The sequence below is a fragment of the Dysidea avara genome, chromosome 4, assembly GCF_963678975.1.
Source record: "Dysidea avara chromosome 4, odDysAvar1.4, whole genome shotgun sequence".
In the NCBI taxonomy this organism is placed as follows: Eukaryota; Metazoa; Porifera; class Demospongiae; order Dictyoceratida; family Dysideidae; genus Dysidea; species Dysidea avara.
In genome coordinates, this window is record NC_089275.1 from 30,611,207 (window position 1) to 30,635,561 (window position 24,355).

General features: G+C 37.6%; 1 protein-coding gene and 1 long non-coding RNA gene across 2 annotated transcripts in view; both read left to right on the forward strand.

Annotated features, from left to right (window-relative positions):
• The window catches only part of LOC136254635 (fasciclin-2-like), a 372,927-nt gene that overhangs the window by 75,567 nt on the left and 273,005 nt on the right, over positions 1 to 24,355 (forward strand). The gene's annotated exons all lie outside the window — the stretch shown is intronic.
• Positions 7,567 to 8,463, forward strand: LOC136254670 (uncharacterized). The gene is made up of 3 exons (XR_010700660.1): positions 7,567 to 8,172; positions 8,275 to 8,357; positions 8,409 to 8,463. It is a non-coding gene; the product is annotated as an uncharacterized lncRNA (long non-coding RNA).

A 24,355-nucleotide genomic window follows, 5' to 3' on the forward strand; every position in this document is an offset into this window, starting at 1 on the left:
CCTGAACCATTCATCGGATTTGTACCAAATTTGATACTAGGATTCGCCGTTGGACTCCCTTTCTGTGTGCCAAATTTCAAGGCGATCGGAGTACACGTTTGCTTGTTATAGCAATTTTTGCAAGTGTGCGAAAAGACGAAGAAGAAAAAAAAACCAAGAAAAAAAAACGAAACTTTGGCAGCTCGTATCTCGGAAATGGCTGGAGCGATTTCCTTCAAATTTGGAATGTAGACTCCCTTGGCTGGCGGGCAACTGTGTAGCAAATTTGGTTCCAATCAGATAAGTGATCACCGAGATACAAAGGTGTGAAAATGACGTTTTCGTTCTTCCTGTCAATATTCTCACGGGTGTGGCGCGCCGGCTTCTTGGTCCGCACGACACACTACCGTGTGTCTTGATTCTGTAATAGAGTAAGTAATAAACGTAGCTGAATGCTCTATTAGGGTGACTGTTCTATTAGAGTATCTCGATCTCGCATTTGTTACACGTAGTTGCGTTTCGAATCATAACTCAGTGGTTTGTAATCCGATTCTTTTGTACTACTGCAAGAACTTTCTATGATGATTATTCCAGCTACACACTGATTTTCAGCTAATTGCTCTAAGTGGTTTGCCTGGTAGATGTGAAAACTAATAATTTTTTTATTCATAAAAATCGATCGGGTAATTTTGACACAGGTTGGGTTTTGTGTCATATCTCCATGGTCTTTATCTCAATTCCTTTCAAACCACAAAAAGGCACTTCTAGATGGTTACTCCATCTACATATAAATTTTCAACTCATTCCTCCAAGGGGTTTACCCTGTAGACGTGACAGACCTTCGACCTTATTTTACGCACATAACCGGTAATAACTCCGTGTATGTTCATCGGATTCCTACCAAAGGTGGTACTGAGATCCGTCTTAATGAGCCCTTCAAGTGTGCCAAATTTCAGCCCTATCCGAGTACGCATTCGTGTTTTATGTAAATATTTTAATAACAACAATTCAGGTGAATTTGGTGCCGCTTGGTCTTTACACAAAATTCACCTGAATTGTCATTATTAAAATTTTTACCATTAACCTACCATCACAGCCATTCCTTGGCCGCCACCTTGGATTTCACATCTTTTTTCACCATAGCCTGTCTGAGGGCCGCACTTTTTTACAACTTGGCTGTTTTGGATTAGGTTTCACTTCTTTTTGTATTTGTATACTTTAGGGCTTTTTTAACCTATCATTTTTTCTTTACCACAAGAAGAAGAAAAGATGAAGCAGGGTTATTTCTTTGTAGCTGACCTCTCTACAAGGTTATCCTTCTAGCTGATCTCTCTACTGGATGACTTGTTTCTAGCTGATCTCTCTACAGGGTGACTTGTTTGTAGCTGAACTCTCTACAGGGTGGTTTGTTTGTAGCTGAATTTTCTACAGGGCGATTTGTTTGCAGCTGAACTCTCTACATGGTAGTTTCTTTGTAGCTGAACTATAATAATAATAATAATAATAATACTATCTACAATGTAACTTCTAGCTGAACTCTCTACAGGGTGACTTGTTTCTAGCTGATCTCTCTACAGGGTGACTTGTTTTTAGCTGAACTCTCTACAGGGTGATTTGTTTGTAGCTGAACTCTCTACAAGGTAACTTCTTCTAGCTGATCTTTCTACAGGATGATTTGTTTGTAGCTGATCTCTGTACAGGGCGACTTGTTCCTAGCTGATCTCTGAACAGGGTGACTTGTTCCTAGCTGAACTCTCTACAGGTTATTCTTTGTAACTGAACTCTCTACAAGGTAACTTCTTCTAGCTGATCTCTCTACAGAGCAATTTGTTTGAGCCGAACTCTCTACATGATGGTTTCTTTGTAGCTGAACTCTCTATTAGGTACCTTCTTCTGGCTGATCTGACTACAGGGTGACTTGTTTGTAGCTGAATTCCCTATGCAATGTAATATAATTGAGTAAATTATAAATGCAGCTGAATGCTTTATTAGGGTGACTGTTCTATTAGAGTATCTCGATTCCGCATTTGCTACACGTAGTTGCGTTTCGAATCATAACTCAGTGGTTTGTAATCCGATTCTTCTGTACTACTGCAAGGACTTTCTATGATGATTATTCCATCTACACACTGATTTTCAGCTCATTGCTCTAAGCGGTTTGCCTGATAGACACGAAAACTAATCATATTTTTATTCATAAAAATCGATCGTGTAATTTTGACACAGGTCGGGTTTTGTGTCATATCTCCGTGGTCTTTATCCCTATTCCTTTTAAACCATAAAAAGGCACTCCTACGATGGTTGCTCCATGTACATAGCAATTTTCAACTGATTCCTCAAAAGAGTTTACCCTGTAGGCGTGACAGACCTTCGACCTTATGTTACGCAAATAATCGGTCATAACTCCGTGAATGTTCATCGGATTCCTACCAAAGTTGGTACAGCGATCCACCTTAATCAGCCCTTTAAGTGTGCCAAATGTCAGCCCGATCCGAGCACGCATTCGTGTTCTATGGCGGATTTTGCGAAATGTGCTAAATGAAGAAGAAAAAAACGAAGAAATTAAAACGAAATTTTGTTCGCTCGTATCTCGGAAATGGCTGGAGCGATTTTCTTCAAATGTGGTGTGTAGACTCCCCTTGCTGGCCGGCACCTCTCTAACAAATTTGGTTCCAATCGGATAAGGATCACAGAGCTACATAGGTGTGAAAATTGCGTTTTCTGTCTTCCTGTTAATATACTCACGGTGTGGCGCGCCGACTTCTTGGGCCGCACGACACACTACCGTGTGTCTTGATATATATAATATATTGTTTTACTGTTGTTTATTATTGTGCACTACTCCAGCTTGTTTCAGTACTTTTTATTGATGTGCTATGGTTACTACTCTAGTTAAAAATTCTAATTTTTTTGTGTACTTGTATAACAACAAGCCAATCCTTAATGTGTTTGGGGATGAAATTTTTGCACACAGAGCAAAATCTGGAAAAATTGCATTCCTCAAAAATTTGTACATATACAGTAACAAGTATTCATGAAACAAAACGTTGTCACACCTACATGGCAAACTGCTAAAGGTAAGAAGCTGAAAGTCAGTGCGTGGATAGGTTAACCATTGTGTCTCCACTCATATCTTTTGTGATTTAGCAGAAATTTAAGTGAAAGTCATAGAGTTAAACAAAATAAATGAAGCAGTGTACTTGCCAGACAAAGTTGGTACATTTCTTAATTAGATGAGAGCGGCCTAATAGGGGATGGGGCCTAACAGTAGTGCTGTAGGTTACTGATGGTGTAAATTGTTAGTGGTAAAATGTTGGGTGCTAGGAGAAAAAGCAGTCTAAGTTTGCAGTCTATGTCAAAAATTTATGTGACTGGTTTCCACACATCAATAAAAGTATGCCTACCTGATACTATTATTTGAAATGGTTCTATTGTGGGTTGTGGCTCAGCAGAAACTGGTAGCATTCTGTTTGACTAGTTACTGTGTTATTGAGGGAGAGTCTTTAGCAGATGAACTATCATACCCTACTCCAAGTCTTGTTCAGACCATGTGAGTGTTTTGCATGCAGCTCCTTCCATTTGGTCTACTGCCTGAAAATCTGTATTAGCAACAAAACAACATTCTCAAAAGCTATGTGGACATATGGGTCCTAGCTGTAGCCCTCTCCAAATTGCTGCTTGTGTAGATTGCAAGTGCCACATACACTCCAGCTATTAGACACAAACTAATGGTTATAATTATATTAAGCACATATTTCCTGTTAAGCACACATGACATACTCACACCTGTTTGTTAAGTGCATATATAGTTGAAATCGCTGCTACATTGAGCTGCAAGCTTGTGCTACATAGAATAAGTTCACTATGAGTGTTACAGTGCGCTTGATGCCTTGCCAGGAACGTGTCCAGCAGATACCACCAGTAATGGTAATTGCACCTGATTTTCAGGATTACCGTTTTCTCAACTATGTGATTGAATGCTGGTATCCAAATTGCTTGATAAACATGGTGGGCATGAATTTAATGCTTTCCTAGCAGAGACTTCTTCTGCCTATATATTGATAGCCAAAGGCTACAGTATCTCTAAACCATATCCCATTCAATACATAATGTGAATGATGGTTTACGCCTCATGTGGTTGCTTAGAATTACAAATGATGTCTTCGATCTCCTGTTTATCACATTTATGGAAAGTTTTTTTACATAAATCATTTTACAGTACATGCTCAAGCAAACTGTGTTGTATCTCAGCAGTGCTTTATGTATCAAGACAAAGCTTCAGTATTTCTTCTTATTGGAATATATTTTGGTACTCCAACTATACCCTTATTGCTTTCCATTCCTTTGCTCAGTCGTGGATCATAAACGAAGGATCTAGAATACATAGCTATGTATCTGGAAATCCCTAACTTACTGTGGTGGATGATCAAAATTTAATACTGTTAGTTTAATACTTTCACAGTTCAAAACTTTAACAGGCAAATCTTTTATGAATTTGAGACTCTGCATTGTAAATTTTCTCTCTGATTTCATAATAATGTTAGCTAATACCGCATTTACACTTAGCCTGGTTCAGCCTGGTTCTAATGTGATCAAAAGTAAACCATGCCCAAAACCAAGCTGGCCCTTGTTTACACTATGAAGCGCAAACAGTGCTGACCACAGAAACCCTTCACGTGTTATATCCGTTTTTAGTAATTTACTGGTTGTTAAATGGCTGACCAAACGCAACTGTTATCATTACTACTCTTTAGCTACTTAGATTCACACAATTTTACACCAATTCAAACTGTGGCCAACTTTAAAACCCAAAGGGAGACAAGACTAAGAAGAAATAGATTGAAACGCTTGAAATCTAGACGGAAAGCAGTTATATTAATAAGTTGTAACATCTTTCTTTTATTAAGAGTATTTACACTGCGTACACCGAGGCAACTGTAGACTCTGCCGAGGTACAGTATGTATAGTTACCTTTGTATGTTGAATCCTTGCAAAGCTATTAAATTACAAGCTGCCACACAAATTTATGTTTTTAGGTCTTCTCACTGGTGGGAACATGTTGAGTTAAGTACTTTTACTGCTACTGATTGGCTGGAGAATTTTCGCATTAGTAGAGAAACATTTACTTATATATGTCAGAAGCTTAAGCCTCTCATTCAAAGGCAAGATACTAAACTGCGTAAGGCTATCAGTGTAGCTATCAGTGTAGAACACAGAGTAGCCATAACATTATGGTGTTTAGCCACATGTGGTGAATATCGCACTATTGGTCATTTGTTTGGTATTGCAAGATGCACTGTATGTGTAATTGTCCATGACACTTGTACAGCAATAGTTGAAAGTATGATGTCTCAGTATATAGTGTTCCCACATGGTGATGAGCTCAAGGAAGTAATTGATGGCTTTGTTCGTAAATGGGGATTTTTACAATGTGCTGGAGCACTTGATGGTACTCATATTCCTGTAAGAGCACCAGCAATGAATCATACTGATTACTACAATAGGAAGGGGTGGTACTCCATCATTGTTCAAGGGGTTGTTGATCATAACTATTTGTTTCGCAATGTGTATTGTGGATGGCCTGGGAGTGTGCATGATGCCCGTGTGCTAGCTAATTCATCACTGTATCATAAAGCTACTTCAAGAGAAATACTTCAGCAACACTCATTAACTATTCTGGGACAAAACATACCAGCATTCCTTGTTGCTGATTCAGCGTACCCACTATCTACTTGGATAATGAAGCCATTTCCACATAATTCATCTTTATCAGCAGCCCAAAGAACCTTCAACTACAGGCTTTCTAGAGCACGAATTGTGAGTGAAAATGCATTTGGGCGGTTAAAGGCCAGGTGGCGGCGGTTATTGAAACAAAATGACATGTCTATTGCGAACATTCCAAACATCATCATAGCCTGCTGTATTCTCCACAATGTATGTGAAGTCCATGGAGAAACTTTCAATGAGATTTGGCTAGAAGGTATAGATTCTGATCAACCATCAGCATCAGCTAGTACAAGTGCTGTTTCATCTACAGCTGAAAATATACGTAAAACGCTAGTGCAGTATTATAGTAGTTAATAACTCATGTTTTGTTAAATCATGTTATAATCGCATGTTTTATTATAGTCACATGTTTTATTAAATCACACAGAAAGATCACCTGTAGATGAAAATCATACACAATCCTGTAGTTTTACAGCTCACTAGTTGTCGCAGTTTCCTGGCCACTCATACATCGGATCAATTCCGGAAGTGCTACTTGCACTACTGGAGCTAGAATTGTAGTAATATTGAGAAGGCATCATGGGTTGTTGAGTTGGAGTAGCATTATTACTATGCAATAGTGTAAACATCTTCAGTTGAAACTCTCTATCCTCTCTTCTTCAGCGCTCTTCTCTTGCTTCATTTTCTTTAATCCTGTCATTCTCCATCTTCAGCATCATCTTATCTAATTTAATGCGCTTTTCTTCAAGATTTATAAAACATTCATCAGTGCTGATCAGAGCTTTGGTCATCCCTTTCATAAACGTGTCTAATGTTTTCTCAAGCTTTTCATCTCGGGATCGCTTTTTTGATACTGGTTTTTTTCTACCCTTTTCTCAGCAGCTTTATCTTTGTCATTAACTTCACTTGATTGCTTCTCCTCAGCTTTGCCATCACCATCCACAGAACCACCACTAGTAAGGCTATTGTTTAAACTTTCTTCATCATTCCTCTGGTATGCTTCCTCATGATCTGATGATTCTGTTGTAGGTGTACTGAACGTATCTAACAATACAGGAAGTGCTATTGCTGGCTTGGTCCCCATTACCTCATCTAGCTCTTCAAAGAATTTGTACGTCTTCCTATTATTTCCAGTCTGTTTCAAGCCATCTTTAATTTTCTTATATTCTCCTTTCAACTTTTTCACCTTTTCACGACATTGTGGACCCGTTCTAGTGAAGCCAGCCACTGCCATTTCACGAGAAATCTTATCAAAAACTTCACGATTTCGCTTACAACCCTCTAGCTGCTCCTGTATTGTTTGTTCACCCCATATTTCAATCAGTTTTACCCAGTAGAAACCATCTTGCAAGAACCTGCAAGATCCTGCAAGTTCTTGCAAGAAATTATGATTGCAAGAATTTCTTGTCAAATTCTTGCAAGAGTAGTTAAAATCTTGCAAGAAAATATGACTGCAGGAATATCTAGTGCAAGAATCACTCTATTCTTGCAAGAACATAAAAATCTTGCAAGGATTATACAGATTCTTGAAAACTTCTTACTTAATTGAATTTAATTATATATACACTTAATTGAAAGAATTATAATATACTTTGGGGAAAATGATTTACGTACTATATGATGACTATCTGCCGCATTGAGGAAAGTTCTGGATTAGTAGCTACCCCTGGAGCCAAGTCACTAGTAGTTCATGGAGAGTACAAAGATATCCAAGTAACAGCATGTACAGCAATACATTTTACAGGTAGCTTCAGTACAGGACCAGAGGTAGTTGTCATTCATGTTTTTTTTTTCTTTCTTTCAGTGTTTATAGCTATACAAGGCTGATAACACCATGCCAAGAGCCTGACAGAAGTCACAGAGTCACCAGAAGGATAAGCTGTCGCAGAAAAATACCGAAATACATTTTAAATTATTAAATACAATATTCTATAATAAGCGCGTTATTTAGAGTAAAGAATATTACCATAGAAACGGCTTCTTTAGCAACGGTGTCGAGTGGAGTAGTGAAGAAAGAATTATTTTACTATTGAAATTCTTGATCTAAAAGGTGACATTTAAGTTTTTACTCGTATTTTGAATGATTGCTGGCCGGTTTCTTCCGGTGGGAGTTATTTCCGAGCTGTGAAATCGTGACTTACATCATAAAGCGGCTCTAGTGGAAGTCGCCGTTACTTGTAGTATGGTACCCTATTGTGACATGGCAAAGGAAGTTTAAAGACTGAGAGGAAAAGTGCAGTATTAGTGCGAGCTAGTTGTGATGGCTACGGCGAGTAGTGGCCGGTCTTTCAGCCCGCTATGGTGCAAGCTACATGATGGTACCCTACAACACTGCAACCATAGTTTTCTAGCGTGAAGGCGAAGAAACTGGGAATTTATCGATGTGTGAGAACATGCGTCTCTGAAGTTCCGTCACTATGCAGAGCCGTCTAGGCAGTAAAATGATGTCTTGCTATAAATTATCTGGTAAGCTAGTTTGTATCATTGGCATATTCTGGTGTGACTAGTATCTAAATTATACTGTAGGTTACCAAGTCACTATAGAACAATAATATTTTTTTCATACAGAAGGATAGCTACAATACAATACACATCATAGTAGGCGGTTACATCTTGCCACTTCCAAGTTGGCTCTTGCTCTGCTTTATCCTGTAAGGAGATAATGTTTAGTTGACATAAGTGAGCATTTAAATGTTTATTAGTATGGATGCCTCAACGTCACTGAGAATATCCATAAAGTTGAGAGCATTAACACTGTACGCTACTGGTTGTAAACAAGATAATGCAAGCAATCATCCAATCAGTTGACCTCAACAACGAAATGATGAACTCCAGGTAGTGACTAATACTGTTTTATATATGATTGCAACTGCATATTACAGGTTACCTAATACAGCATGCAGTGAGGAATTCAAAACCGAAATAGCATTGACGATAACTGTATGTGACATATTTTCAATGGATAAACATAGGTAACAAACTATATAGTGGTGGAACATTCCTTAAATGTGTTGTTTTCTACGATAGCTGGGAATCAAGTTCTGTACAACAATCAAGTTAGAGTTAAATACAACAGCTTGGAGCAAGAGTCATGTCCATTTACAAGATTATGTTCAGCTACTAATAAATGTTTTCATATTCATTGATTATCGAATTATAAGTGGCCAGCTATAGGATGCATGTGTAAAGCTAATGATGGTCTTGCAAGACATGCAAGAAACCGAAGTGCATTAAACTTTCTTGCAAGAATAGTTTTGTAAAATCTTGCAAGAAAAGGTATGCCAGAAAATTTATGCTAGAAAATTTCACAAGATCTTGCAAGAATTTTGCAGGATTATGCAGGATTCTTGCAAGAAAAGGTCCTTTTTTATTGCAAGAATCAGAATCCTGCAGGATTTACAGAAATCTTGCAAGACTTTTGCAAGAATCTTGCAAGACTTACATGCACAGATCCTGCAGGATCTTGCAAGATGGTTTCTACTGGGTAATACTTCTTTATCACTCCAAGACGCCATGCCTTTGCCGCAATCAAGCGCGTAAAGTTATACGCAAGTGCAGTCCGGTTTGTAGTGACGGTTTTGTTTACACTATCACAGGAAACGAGGCTGATGCGTGCTGGACCGTGCTGACCCTGTTAAGTAAACCAGGCCATTGTGGCACGGTTTAGTTTGGTGTGGTTGTGTTTACACTTCAAGCAGGAAACAGGCTGGCCCACTTTAATGCGAGCTGGCTCACTTATGATTAGTAGTGTAAACGCGGTATAAGTTTCTTAAGCGTTTCATCAAATCTCTGCTGACTGTAGACAGAATTACAAAATTAATGTCTATGTGTTGGATGAATATCAACTGTATGAAATTAGCAGAAAACTGCAGGGATTAATGTTGCTTGTCAGTTTAACCCGGTCAGCAGGACTTACCCTGTTGTGAACAGGTTGCCACTGTCAACAGATGGTGGTTGTTTTGGTAGGTGTGCAGGGTTCCATGGAATCTCCTATTAATTCTCAAATAGGCCCCTTTTCAACAAATGTGACCGGGCCTGCAATAACCAGGCATGTGGGCACAAACTACACCCTTTCACACTACAGATCATATCTCAGTACTGGAGCAGAATATTTATATTCTGTAAATTGTATCAAAAAGCCAATTAAATGCTGATTAAGAGCTGAAATTGCATTGCCATAGCATAGTTGTATAAAAAGTCATGAGTGATGGAAGTGTGAAAAAGTAGGAAAAAATCATGTGCCTATATGGCCTATTTTTGCAGGCCCAGTCACAAATTTACATGATGTATACAGCATGTTTTACTACAAAGGCTTGGAGGTAGGAATGCTTAGGGATTCTAACATTCTCTGAAACCACAAGAATTTCCGCATGCCAAAGAAAGGCAACTGCCTTTCCCTCCAAGCCATAGGAGCCGTAAAACCTCTGGGATACTCACCACAGATAGCTGAAACTTTGGTGAACCATTCCTTGGACAATGCAGATAATGCTGAGAAAATAAAAAAATATTCAGAGGTTGTGCGAACTAGACGGGTTTTCGCTGAGATGGTCTCATACGTATGTGACTATTGTATGTACATTCAGTGAAATTAAGTAATGGATAACTCTCGATCTTTCTTTAACATTGCTGCTTCTGTGTTGTGTTGGCTGGTCCATCTGTAATTCTATAATTTTTATAGCATACTGTAGCATTGTTACGAAGTTGTACTGAGAATAAAGTAGATGGGGTTGATGATGGTCCTATTCAGTGTCATACATGGTACTGGGGACATTAGCTTTATATAAGTTGACCACATAATATTATTATGTATGTACGCTGCGCACAGGGTTGACGCTTGTTATCTGTATAGTAGTGTTGTAAACTGGTATGGAAAAACTGGTTATTAACTGGTATTGTCTTTTGCCCACTCACTTGGTAAACTTCTGCTGACAAGTGATAACGTCATAGCATAACCTCAAAGCATGTGTAAATGTTGTGTAACAACAAAATAATATTTAGGCAATTTGCAGTTGCCAAAATTTTAATTTGGCGAAATACGTACCATTTGATTTTGTATTAAATTTACTGATAAATTGGCACTACACTGTTGCACATGTTGTAGGCTGACAGAAGGATGGATTTGTATCCTGAACGTTTCTTGTGCTGAAATGTCTGCCTTGTAAATTTTGTGCTCATTCACAGTAGGCTGTCCACTGATCGCTTTCACAGCGTTAGATCATCCGACGTGTGATCAAATGTCTGAGTCTGACCTGGATTGGATCACGTGTGCAATGGATCAATTAGTTCACGTTGAAGTGTTTTAACCTAGTTCTGCCACACAACCTAGCTTTTTTGTGAGCCACACCTACTTATCATGTTGCCATATAATGTTGATAGCATACTTTAACATTGTTACGAAGTTATACTGAGCTTTCTTGTCTTTGTATCGTTACTGGTGACATCAGCTTAATAATATGACCATGTATTTTGTGTATGTACACTGTGCACATGGCTTTCCCTTTGTTATCATTTAAACTGATTAAATAATGGAAAGTTAAAACCCATTGATTTATCAGAATTCCATTCAAATACTCTAATAGAACATACACACTTAAGCAAAATACTCTAATAGAACAGTCACTTCTGTTTGAATAACAGAATATTTGGGTATAGATAGCTGAACATTAATGGGACCACTGTTATACTAGGGTATGTGTGACCTATTAGAGTATTTTGTCATTACGTGAACATTCTATTAGAGTAAGTGTATGTTCTATTAGAGTAGTTGAACGTAACTATTATAAACAAATGGGCTTCATTTATTTGAACAAATGCACTTAACTGAACACTTTTAAGATTGAACTGAAACAGATGTTCAGATAGTGGAGGTCTTACTATACTTATTATACATCACAATTAGACAAAGCAAATACAAGTTGTTTATACATTAACAAATTTACTTGGTTATGTGTGACCCAGTCCTAGTAATAATAATAATAATAATAGTACAACGTGTTGACAATCATTCATCCATGCGATAATTTCAAACGGAATAATATTAGTATTTGCTGCTACTCAAGTTGGTACCATCACAGAAGTTTTCAGCTTGGTTTTAGTGAATTTACACTAGGCAGTGCAGACATCTGACAGTCTAAAAATCAATTGAATATATACATGCAGTTAATCAGTGTGAATAGATGTGGCACTTTGGCTAGCCTCATTTTTTCACTCCTCGTTTCGTTACTAAACCTCCACTCCTCATTTCATTACTGAACTTTCACTCCACTTTTTGTTACTGAACCTCCATGAAGAGGTGAATACATCAGTATTCTTGTGACTCTTTAATATCCATTCGACTTCTTCAAGCAGTGTACTTATCTTAGTTTCAAATCAGTTAAAGTACTCTCGATAGTACGCTTCGCCATTCCATTAAAATCCAGTTACAATATAACAAATATTTAGTAGCATTCAGTCCTAATACTGGGTAATTAAGGAAGCACTGAAGGATCATTTTTTCACCTTCAAAGAAGTTACACCATTGACTGGAGCCCATTTTAAACCTTGCTTTAGTCGCCCCCCAATGCAAACTGTACAGGTATAACATGCAATCACTGCATTGGTGTGGCCAAATCTGCCAAGACAGTGACCATATCCAATTACTAAATCAATGGCAAAGCTCTGCTTATCAAATCAGCTTGTGTCTAATTCAATTAGCAGTACAGTACCTGTAACAATCCACAAAAGTTATCTTTAGGGACCCACCGATTATGCTGGCATAATTATGAGCATAATAGGTGTCTGAAAGAATTGAGCATAATGCTAGCATAATAGGTAGAATATTTGTGTTATAGTATGAATTCTTGCTCATCAAAATAGCTATCACAGAAAGATCGATATACTCTAATAGAACAGTCAGTAACTCTAATAATTATAACAATCATATAGCTGACTGTTCAATTAGAGTATATCGATCTTTTCTGTGATATACATTTTGACAAGTTTGTGCTTCAGCCACTTATTATTTATCCATAAATTGGAAATTATTATGGGCATAATTTGAACATAATCAGAGTACAATATAACGGTCGGCCCTTGGCCATTTTCCGACCAAGTGATGCTGTTGACCGATCAATGTAGCCGTTGGTCGGCCATTTGTGCCGATCAAATTTTTTACAACTGTAATTAGCCTTTATAACATGTAATATTATAGTTATTATTATTGTCATATTGTTAACTTTCCTTACCAAAGCTATTTAATCACTACGTGAAATCTCGATCCCGTCTAAGCATCGACTCGATGCGCATGCGTAAGCTAGAGCACTGCATCTCGTATTTACCCAAATTATCGATTGTGGGTTACTGTCGATGTTGTGAAGAAGCGATCACTACACTGACTACACGAGTGGCGCCTTCCAAGAGAAGAAAAGAAAGTAATGATTGCGAAGTGGAGGTACAATATTAAGTATAAGATGGCCATTTCGTGGTTATAATCTGTAGAGATGCAGTGGCTGGAGAAAGTGGAATGAAAGCCACGTGATAAAGTGTTCTGCACACGTAAAGTTCGAGAGTAAGTTTTGATCTATTGCTATGCACAAGAGAAACTTTAGCAATAGCTAGTTGATAATTCAATCTGTGCTGACTCAACACCACTTGTAACAAAGCATTTAGCCTAGCTAAGTCTACAAACTGGCTGTACAATACATTGATTCATAGTTTTTTTTTGTAAAATATGTATGCAGCAACACAAATTTTGTACAAGTATTACTAATAAACAATTAATTCTCTGTAAAATGTATGTGCATAAAGTTCAGTGATAAGTAGCAGAAAGTGGTCTCAGATTCAATCTCAGAGTGATCCTTTTTCAAAAATTTCCTGGGGGGGGGGGGGGGGGATGCCCCCAGACCCCCCTAGAAGGCTTGTGTTTCGCACACTAGAATAGTACACCTCTATCTTATGGCCATGCAATTTCAGAAATGGCCAATCAAATTTACTTTTGATTGGCCATTCTGTCTGAGCAATAATTTTCCCTATATATTGTACACTGATAATGGGTAAGTAATGAACATAAATTTAAGCATAATAGGTAAATTTTTGAGCATAATCGGCGGGTCCCTAGTTATCTTATTAACACTGGTTATATGTAAGACCACATGTACATGTAGACACAATAATTATAGTGAACCATCATAATAGAGATTGCCTATGTTTTTTTTTTTGAAAATCGTAATAGAACACACACCTAACACTATCTTAGATAGTTCTCTCAACCCCTAAAGAAGCCTTAGAAGTCAATTTGCATGAAGTTTAGGTCCACTAGTAAATGTGGCATTTAAAAACTGATAAAGATACTTTTTTAAAGGACTTAAATATGCCATTTTGTTTATCTTAATCTTATTTTTTTTTTTTCACTGATCTACAACAAAAAAATCTGTTTACTGTCTGTGAAAAAACTACATAGCCTATCTTGCTGTGTCCTTCTTCATGTCCGTGACTTATTTTTAAATGCATATTGCAATGTTAACATAAATTTTAAAGTAAATTTGCTTCTTGTAGGTTCACTTTGCCATTGTTCTTCTGACTTAGTTTCTGCAAGGGTGACCAATGTGTTAATTGTGTTTATAACTATCCAATCTATTTATGTTAACAAGTTCATTTGAAAACCTTACGTCATTACCTATATTTAACCACAAATATATTAAGTTCATACCAGAGCAGCAGTGTTGTTGTGTACCACTGCATACTTGACTCATTGTGATCACATAGCTGCACAAATTAGAAGCCATACTATTGCTGACCACAGCATGCTATACACAGTGTATAGTACAAAGTACAATCAATAGCGATGGAACATTACACTGGTGTTTGCTAACTCTTATAATTTTAACTGAGTACTTAATAGCTATACTATACATGACCACTAATTTGATATACCTGTACATGTTTAGTACTGTGTAATAATAACAACTGTTATTATCACGTTAGATATCCATAAATGGATTTATAAAAAGTAAACAAACTAGTATAAAAATAATTTTAAAATTTAAAACATGAGAATAGAGATCACTGAAAATAGTAAAGAAACAAGAGTCAAACAAGCTAGGATATTAAACACACAGAGATTTCTATAATGTACTCAAATAAACATTTGTACAGAAGCATTCTCAGTACTTATCTGCCCCTGAGTTATGGAGAAGTTACCTTCTACCATATCCATTGAGTCGAAATAGAGATCTCTGTGTGTTTAACATGCTGGCTTGTTTGACTATTGTTTCTTTACTTTTTCAGCAATTTATATTCCTATGTTTTAATTTTTTTTATGCTAGTATTGTATGCTCTAGTCAAGACATAGTTAATGGTTACATATAATCATAGTACATTGCAAAACACTGCATGGTAAGCATATATATAAAGCTGAAAATCTGTCTGTCCATCTGTCCGTCTACAATTCCGATGGCGTCCAACGATTTTCTCACCAGCTGATGCATGTATTGAAGAGTTTTTTTTGTGCAAAACTAAGCGCTCATCATCTAAGAATTACTTTGCTTTCAAATGAAGCTTCTAACTGCCGTCGTTTGTCATTTACAGCGCGATTAGTGCAAGGGTGCAGACAAAAATTCGCTTGAGTTATTTCTGCAAACTGCAAGTAAAACACCTATTCCATTAAACTTAAGCATGCCTTTCTAAACAACTTTTAAAGACTCTATAACTTCGAGTGACATTCAGCCCATGTAGTAGAGCATTAGGCAGGAAACTGGTAGGATGGGAGTTCAAATCCCAGTTGTAGTACTTTTTTTTTCTTTTTTAAACCTTTTGGTTACAACTTTTCTTCAACAACCTTTTTTGCTACAAGATTTTTTTTTCATTTTGGTAGCCTTTTTGTAACAGGTTTTTCTCACTCTACAGTGAAGGCTGTGTATTAGGGACTGACCAAAAGTGTCGTGATTATCAATGTTTCCTGAATTTTCAATTCAGTTACATGCTAAGGGATATTTTAGAAGCATTACCAAGTGTCCAGATTATGTAGGTGTCCTTATTTTCAAGTGTCCTGATTAACAGGTTCCACTGCATTGGTTGGTAATAGTTTGTGGTAGTTAATTTTACTGCACAAAGGTGATGACAATAGGTAATAATAGTCAGTAGTAGCTTACTCATACAGTACTGCAAACGTAAGGATCATGGAGGTTAGAGGTGATGACAATAGGTTGTAGTGTAGTAAAGGGAACAGGATGGAATGTTGTAGTATTGTTAACATACAAAGCTCAGCCTGCACTGTAGGCATGTACTGCACCCTACCATTATGTAGTTTCTTTTTGTTGTCAGTAAGTTAATAGTCATATGTATGGCCTACATGACAGGTACTATACTATTATCACATAACATGTAGTTTGCGCCTGTGTGGTAGACATAATATTATAGGTATGGACAGGTAGTACAATATTACAGTTGTATTTACTTATGTAGCTACACACAGCTTTCCTGTTTAAAATTATCTGTATGCTCACATCATTCCAGTGTACTTGCAGGATGGCCTAATAGTATTTAATGGTCTTTAAAAGTTACATTCATTATACATGCAACATAGTTACATGAATTTTATTGCATGGTTACCATTACATGATGCGCATGCCCACAATATAATGCGCAATATGGCAATTTCTACATTACTGGGTAGGTACCAATAAATAATGCTTTTTGTGATCAATCTTTTATCAAATGATGCTACATGTAACTATAGCTTGCATAATAGGACAGGTACTACAAACCGTCCACATTGTTCACACCTATGTGTTATAAGCATACACATTACTAGAGTAGTTTAGCTACTGCAATTCTGCAGGTTCAGGGGTACCTGCGTGCTTCCCATGATTTTGGCAAGATGTTGGTATTAAAAATATTACCACCATGCATGCTGCAGGGCATGAATGGTACTGATGTTTAATGCTTGGTTGTTATTATAAAGTGATCTCGACATGTAGGGCAGGTACCAATGCTAGTATATATATATTTTAAATTACATGTATCCCACAAACAAAGTGAATAAGAATGAAGTTGGGGTGTGTGCAGGGTGAACGGGTGTTACTAGGTACAACTCCTATTGCTTGGAGGGAAAGGTGGTAGCCTTTCTGTGGCCTGTGGAAAATATTGCGGCTTCTACAGAATACTTACCTCCAGGCCATCTTAATAAAACATGCAGTATTAAGTAGCGTTTAGAAAAAAGGGTTCTGAACATGGACCTATTATAAGGTTTATTGGAGAATCTGTGAAATCTTGTACAACTTACTAAAACAACCACAATCTGTTGATGGTGACAACTGACTCATAACAGGATCAGACTGGCGGCTTATGGTTCTAACAGCAAGGAGCTACATTAAATGAAGTTTAACCAGTTAAACTAAGAAAATTAAGCAACTGTATACAATGGGGTTTTCTTTGAGGGTGTGATACTGTCCTGATGGTAGTGGGCTAGACGTGCAAGGTATTTTTTGGTAATCATAGTCAGCTGTAGTAACACTGATTCTTGATCGCTTGCAATGATTTTAGTTCCTCAGCCTTTAGAGGTCTAACTAGAGAATTTTCTAATTAGAGAATTTTCTAACTAGAGAAATGCAACTGGATGAACCACCGTCGGACATTAGCTGCTGCTAGAGAAGTCATACACTACTTGACTGAGAACACTTAGCTACGCCAGTAAAATCCCTCATCACCAGCTTGGAACCTACCACTACAAAACCAGGAAAGTCACACTGTGTATAACTGTCTTAATTTAAATATAGCTATTGCATTATTCAACTGAACACATGAAGTAAAACTAGTGGGTTTGCTGGCTCACGCAAGCTTGTTTCCTGAAGCGATAGTTATCAATTGACCAGCAACGTATCCCAATAGTACTATAAAAATTAATTACTCAGACAACCATTGATCATGTAAAAAAACTCGTCCAAATGCTAGACCTGATTCTCAGGCAATCCTTCAGTCTGACACCCCATCAACTTAACTGTCGGCTTCGCTGTCGCAACTTAGATCCCTCAGCATTGCAACAGAAGCAAAAGTCCAGAAACCTATAGTACGTTCGCGTTGAGTTGAATCCTGGGTTGTTGATTAAGAAGCCATACAAGATCAAAGGCTTTAAACATAATGTTTATGACGCATTTATTCGTAAGCCCATGTTACGGGCGCGCACTTAATTGTTGAGAATATGGCGTCCAGTGCACCGTCAGCGAGTGCGGAACGAAACCCTCTTGGAAAGAAGTTAAACAGCCTAACGAAGTACCTACTTATGAAACTATGGGAGTACTTTAAGCAAGAAGCGAAGAAATGTAAAATTTCTATCAACATCACGGAGAGAATCTTGCCGAGAATGAAGACTGACTGACTCTAATATAGCAAGTTTATGTTTTATCTTATTGTTCTAGGTTAAGCTATAGGTATTTTCAATTGCGGTTGTACACGTGAGCTGTGTGTGTGTGCGTTATATGGAATCTTTCCCGCCTCGTGGTGCATGGTGATAGAGGTCAAGTGGCTTTCATCAAACATTCCAGCAAGAGAACCTGGTAGCTGAGACGATCGGTATTTGGAGACACTCCCGCAGCCGTCTCATTGGTGCTGTGACGCAGTCGTGAGTCGTTAGCCTTACACTTTCTAACCCGCCATTTAAAAGTCGTGGTACCGTGGCAAAGGACTCGAGAACGGTACCCAGTAAGGCAAGCGACTCGTTATCTTGATTCTGTTCTTGTTGGTTTTATTTCAGTTACCGAAAGCAAATTATGGCGATGGAAGTTTCACACCTCCGAGCGTCACGAAGGAGAGCTAACAACTTTTCTGCACAAGCAAACATATTACTAGACGAGGGAGCACAACGCTCATTTATCACACAAACTCTCGCCAACTCTCTGCACCTTAATGTTCAAAGAAGAGAATCAGTTGCAATTGCTGCATTTGGAGCATCAGAGGTTTCCAACCAGACTCTTCCTGTTGCCACAATCTGCCTAGCAACTACAGAAGGCATTCAGATTCCTATCAATGTTCTTGTCATTTCGAGAATCGCTCAGCCACTCCATAACCTTCCCTTTTCCTATATTAAGCAACTACCATATTTGAAGGGGCTACACCTTAACCATGCAATCTCAGACAGTGATGCAATCAACATCTCAATGCTTATAGGAGCCGATGCTTACTGGTCCATTGTGCAGGAAGCCATAGTTCGAGGACCAGGTCCTACTGCTGTTCAGACTAAGATTGGGTACTTACTTTCAGGACCACTACACAACTACACCAGCTCTATAGCATCCAGTGTATTTAATCTTAGTTCAGCATCACTGTTCGACTCACTATACGCTATACCGGTCTGCATTCTGTTCGTTGACAGATTCTACAATTTTTAAGTATTCTCTTTACTTCTGATCTTCCATGTGGAATCCAGTATTCTTGTCTAACTTCAGCTAATGTTTGTGCCACACCTGAGTGAAGTACCTTGCAATGAATATATTCAATCACTAAGCGAGTGTATGGTTCTTTACTCGGAAGAAGCTTTGGGCATTTTGCACCTTGTGTCAGCTCAGCATTCTGATATCTTCCCTGACATCTCAAAAGGCCTTGTTCGTCAATCATTAAATTTAACTGATCTGTCATATTACTACTTTTGCCATCTCTCATCAGTTTAATTGTGTCTGAATAACACTTCTGTTATGTAAACTGGTCCCATAGAAGTTTTGCCTTCTTCAATTCTTGCGATGTCAATAAACCTGTTACAGTTTGTCTTTTCTTGAACTTGTCAACATATCTTAAAATCCAAGCAGTGGTTCGCAGTAGTTTTTGAAGTGATGAAAATCGTTCAATTTTAATGATTGATAAATTAAAATTTCCATCAGGACTCTCCCCAGCTATGAGTTTTGTTTCAAAAAGGACTTTGTGTTCTTCTTGATCTCCGACTGTTTGAGAAGATGTTTCTGAAAACTTGTAAACTGGCCATTTCTCTTGTGGATTTGATAACCATGTAGGCCCATTCCACCAGATAGAACATTGTAATTCAGAAGGCGATTTTCCTCTGGTGGCTAGATCTGCCAGGTTTTCTTGAGTCGGAACATACTTGAATGACATTCTTTTGTGGGACTTAATTTCTTTCAACCTATTCTCTACAAACACTGGAAGAGGCTTATTACTCTGAAGCCAGTGGAGCACACATTGTGAGTCAGTCCATACAACCTTTGAAGAAATTGGCAAATGCAGTTCTCTGTCAACAAATTCTAGTGCTCTCGTTCCAATAAGGACACCTAATATCTCCAATCATGGAATTGTTGTCTTCTGTGGAGCCAGACGTGTTTTTGAAAAAATACAGTCGACTTTGCATTCACCAGCTGATGACTGATGCAGGTAAATTACTGCAGCATATGCTTTTGCAGATGCGTCACAAAAGCAAAGGAATCTGTACTCTATCGGTTGACTTTCAGTGATGTTCATTCCAACATGTCTGGGTATACTGTACATTGAAATAGTTGTTAAGATATCCCATAAGTGTTGCCACCTGCTCAGATACTCACTAGAAAGTTCTGTGTCCCAATCAAATTTGCATGTCCACAACTCCTGTATGAACAGCTTGGCTTCTAAGACTGTTGGAGCAAAAAATCCAAGTGGATCAAAAATAGATGCTACTGCTTGCAGTACCTCACATTTTGTACTAGCTTCCTTTGTTCTGTCACCTGAAGGTCCTGGTAGTAACAAAGTATCACTGTTCAAATTCCAATTTATACCAAGGACCTTAATGTTTGAGCCACTTGCTCTATCTTGTTCAGGGACAAACTTCATTAACTCTTGGGAGTTTGATTCCCATTCTCGTAAATTCATGGAAGCTCTTGCAAATATCTGTTTGCTGTCTGTATACAAATGTTGCACCTCGTTTAGGGTACGTGTTCTTGTAATTATGTTATCCACATAAATATCCCATTGTATTCGTTCAGCTGTTGGATTACCAATGTGTTTTAGGTGGTAAGTTATTGTAGCTGCTAACAGAAATGGACTAGATACTACTCCAAAATTTACTCTGCAAAATCGATAAACTTGTAAGTTGTTATTGAGATCATTGACATTTATGGAAATGAGGCACAAATACTAAGCATAGTCAGGTGATTTTTGTGCAATTATGCAATCATTATTACATGTGCAAGTGAAATGGCATCTCCGTGTATAATTGTTCATTATGCTTGTATGATGGTTGCCAAAAATACAGTATTAAGCATTGGTCTGGCACGGTATAAAGCAGAATTATTTTCTACACTGATATGTACCTCACTGCAAAAAAGAATAGAACAATTGTAACTCAAAAAGCATAATAGTAACAGGTCACCATGACCATTTGTTAGAGTGTTAGCTAATTTTCTTTATAAGTTTTATTTCTGTGGGCACTATTATCTCCGTTCTTCAAAAATGTTTTCAACAAAAGTTTTACTACAACTGAACTGGTGTATACTCTTCAGTGACCTCTTGTAGGTGAATCTTCTCTTGGCCAGTTCATGATTAAAACAAATTATCAATGTATGAGGTTGTGAAGTACATACGTAACTATGTAGGTAACTGATACTTATGCTTGCAGAGGTATGCAAATACTTGGTACTTGAATTATTGGAATTGGTGCAGCCATAAGATTCACCACCTAACACAGTTTTCGTTATTCAAATTACAGGTCCATCTGCACCTCCACAAAATATTACTACTATGGTGATCAACTCAACATCAATATCTGTGTTTTGGGATCCACCTCCTTTTAGTGATCAAAATGGTGTCATCACTGGCTATAGAGTGAGCTTTACTAATGTAAACAGATCTAGTATTCTTTTTAAGGACATCATTCAGTCTACTGTTACTGCCACCAATTTAAAAGAATTTGAAGTATACAGTATAACAATTGCAGCAAACACTTCTGTTGGCAGAGGACCATTTAGTGCTCCTGTATCAAATGAAACCCTTAAAGATGGTTCGTTTTTAATGTGTGCATCTTTTTGTGCTTATGTATGTTTGTGAGTACTGTCTAGCAAACACAATCCATAATTCACTTTATTTGGTGTAAAATGATTTTGGTATGCAAAAATTATACAAATCAACACACACAGTAGTGTGTCATAAGGCCACAAAAGCCAGTGATAACAAGAAAAAAAATGTTTTTCATGCATGCATAACTCCATGGTCTCTTCTCAAAAGCACACATTATAGTTGCCAATTGTGACCGGATTTGCAAAAAGGGGTATTCCACACACATCCAGTTTACTAACTTTGTAACTTTAGATTAGAAAATGCTAACTTGAAAATTGCTCTGTAGTGGGATGGGGAAAATTTCAGGTTTGTATGTTTCTTGTAGAGTAAGTTATGGTCTTCTGAGTTAATAGAATGTGGAAGACCCCTTTTCACAAATCCATTCACAATTTAAGATAAACCGCCTTACATATGTGTTAGTGAAATATAAGACTCCAAAGTTAGGCTAAATTTGGTTGTTTTTCTTTGTCTCTTTTTTTGTGGGGCCTAATTTTTTGCATGCTTTACAACTAAATTTGTACTTAAAGTAGACTGCCAGGAAATTAGCATACAGATTTAGGTGAATTCAATTCATGTACCAAGTCCAGTACGAATTTGATAAACATTTATGGATGATTATTTAGACGAATATTAACATGTATAGGTATGGTAATAATTCAACAATCGATCTGTACATGCGATACAGCTTGAGGTCAACTTAATACCCACACACAGTTTAATCAGCCTTAAAGAAGTGGTGGTAATTCAGGCACCCGTAGTTTTCAGATGTGTGTACCCGCTACAGACCAGTCTGTATTGGTAAGAAATCAACCATGGCAAGTTAAGCCTCTAGCAGGTTAGCCCTCAAGTTTATTAGTCTGTTACGGGTACGAAATACTATGCACAGTAACATTACATTGGTAACTTGCTACGTAAAAGTATGTACAGGAGTAGAAGGTAGCACTTCGATTCAACCAGTTCAAGGTTCAACAGTTTGCTAGTAGAAAGTGTTGCTTTTCTAATTATGGGTAGGGATTAATTTAAGACATGCTTAGTCATGTTAGACTCAAGCATGGAAAATACGCTTGGAAACATGCAAGTGAACTGAAAACAAGGTAAGCAAATCACCTGTATTTGTTGCATAGATGTAACTTAGATGGTAGCGTAGTTATTGTAGTTAATTGCTCTCATGGAGGGTAAGCCCGCAGGATATTCCCTCACAGGTATGGAATGTCACAGTTTACCCACAGGCAAACCTGCAGGATATCTGCAGTGGATATTGTTTTAAAACGCACTTGGTTTATGCTGCTAAACCCGCACTTTTGTGTACCCTTTCTTTGAATAAAATTGATGATAATAATTATCATAAATGTCAGTATCCGTATGCTGTTGTGCCATGGGGATCAAATTGCCCTTGTTTTTGTGTATGCACATGTCCATGTGTAGGTGTAATGCATCAGCAATTATGCCACTTCTTTCTGATTTAGCTCCTACTGCATCACCTCAAAAAATATCATTTGTTCACACATCTCGAAGTATTACTTTATCATGGTATCCACCAACACCTTTGGAGCAAAATGGTGTCTTGACCCTATACCATGTAATTATCATGGAAGCACAGATACTATATTTAGACAATGGAACAGTAATCTCACAAATTGGAAGGAATTTCAACAGGACATGTGATGCTTCGAGAGATCATATGCAGTCCATTGACATGTTACATCCTAGTTACAACTACACTGTTAGAATAGCAGCAGCTACTGTAGTAGGAATAGGTCCATTTAGTGATCCCATTACTGTGATGACACTGGAGGATGGTGAGTACTAAGTTAGGTGACTTTCAATGGTATTATTTTATAACACAAAATGGTTGTGTGCATAAATGTATTGCAATTCAATACATGCAGGGACAGAAATACTTACAGTAATAAGTATGACTAAGTGTATTTAAAACATCATCTAAATATCAAGACACACGGTAGTGTATTGTGTGGCCCAAGAAACCAGTGCACAACACAGTGAGCATATTGACAGGAAGAAAGGAAACACAATTTTCACGCATTCGTAACTCCATAGTGCCTTTACAAAACACTACAATTTTTTGCTGTGGACACACCTGCTAATGTCGGTACCCCACAAACTAAATTTCAACAAAATCACTTCAAGCATTCCTGAGATATGAGACTTCAAAAATTGGCTTAATTTCTTTTTTTCCTTCTTTTTCTTTGTCTTTTTGCACACTTACAAAAACTGCCATAAAACATGAACACAATATCCGATTGCATGCCTTGAAATTTGGTACACAGAAGGGGGGAGGGGGAATAAAGGTACATCTTGGTACCAAGTTTGGCTGGAATACGATAAGCAGTCAAGGAGTTATTAGCAATTATTCACAAAAAATAACACCAATATATTGTCATGCCTACAGGGTAAACCGCTTACGTGAAGAAGCTGAAAATCAGTACATGGATAGGTTAACTATTGAACCTCAAACCTTTAGTGGTTTGAAACAAATCGAGTTAAGGTTACGGTATAGTTACGGGCAATCATTCAAAATTTTGAATACTTTTTGAGAAGCCCATAAAACCAGTCTAGCAGCATGAAAAGTTTTAAATGAAGGTGAAGCCCTTCATATTTAATGTTTTAATGTAGTTACAGTGTAGTT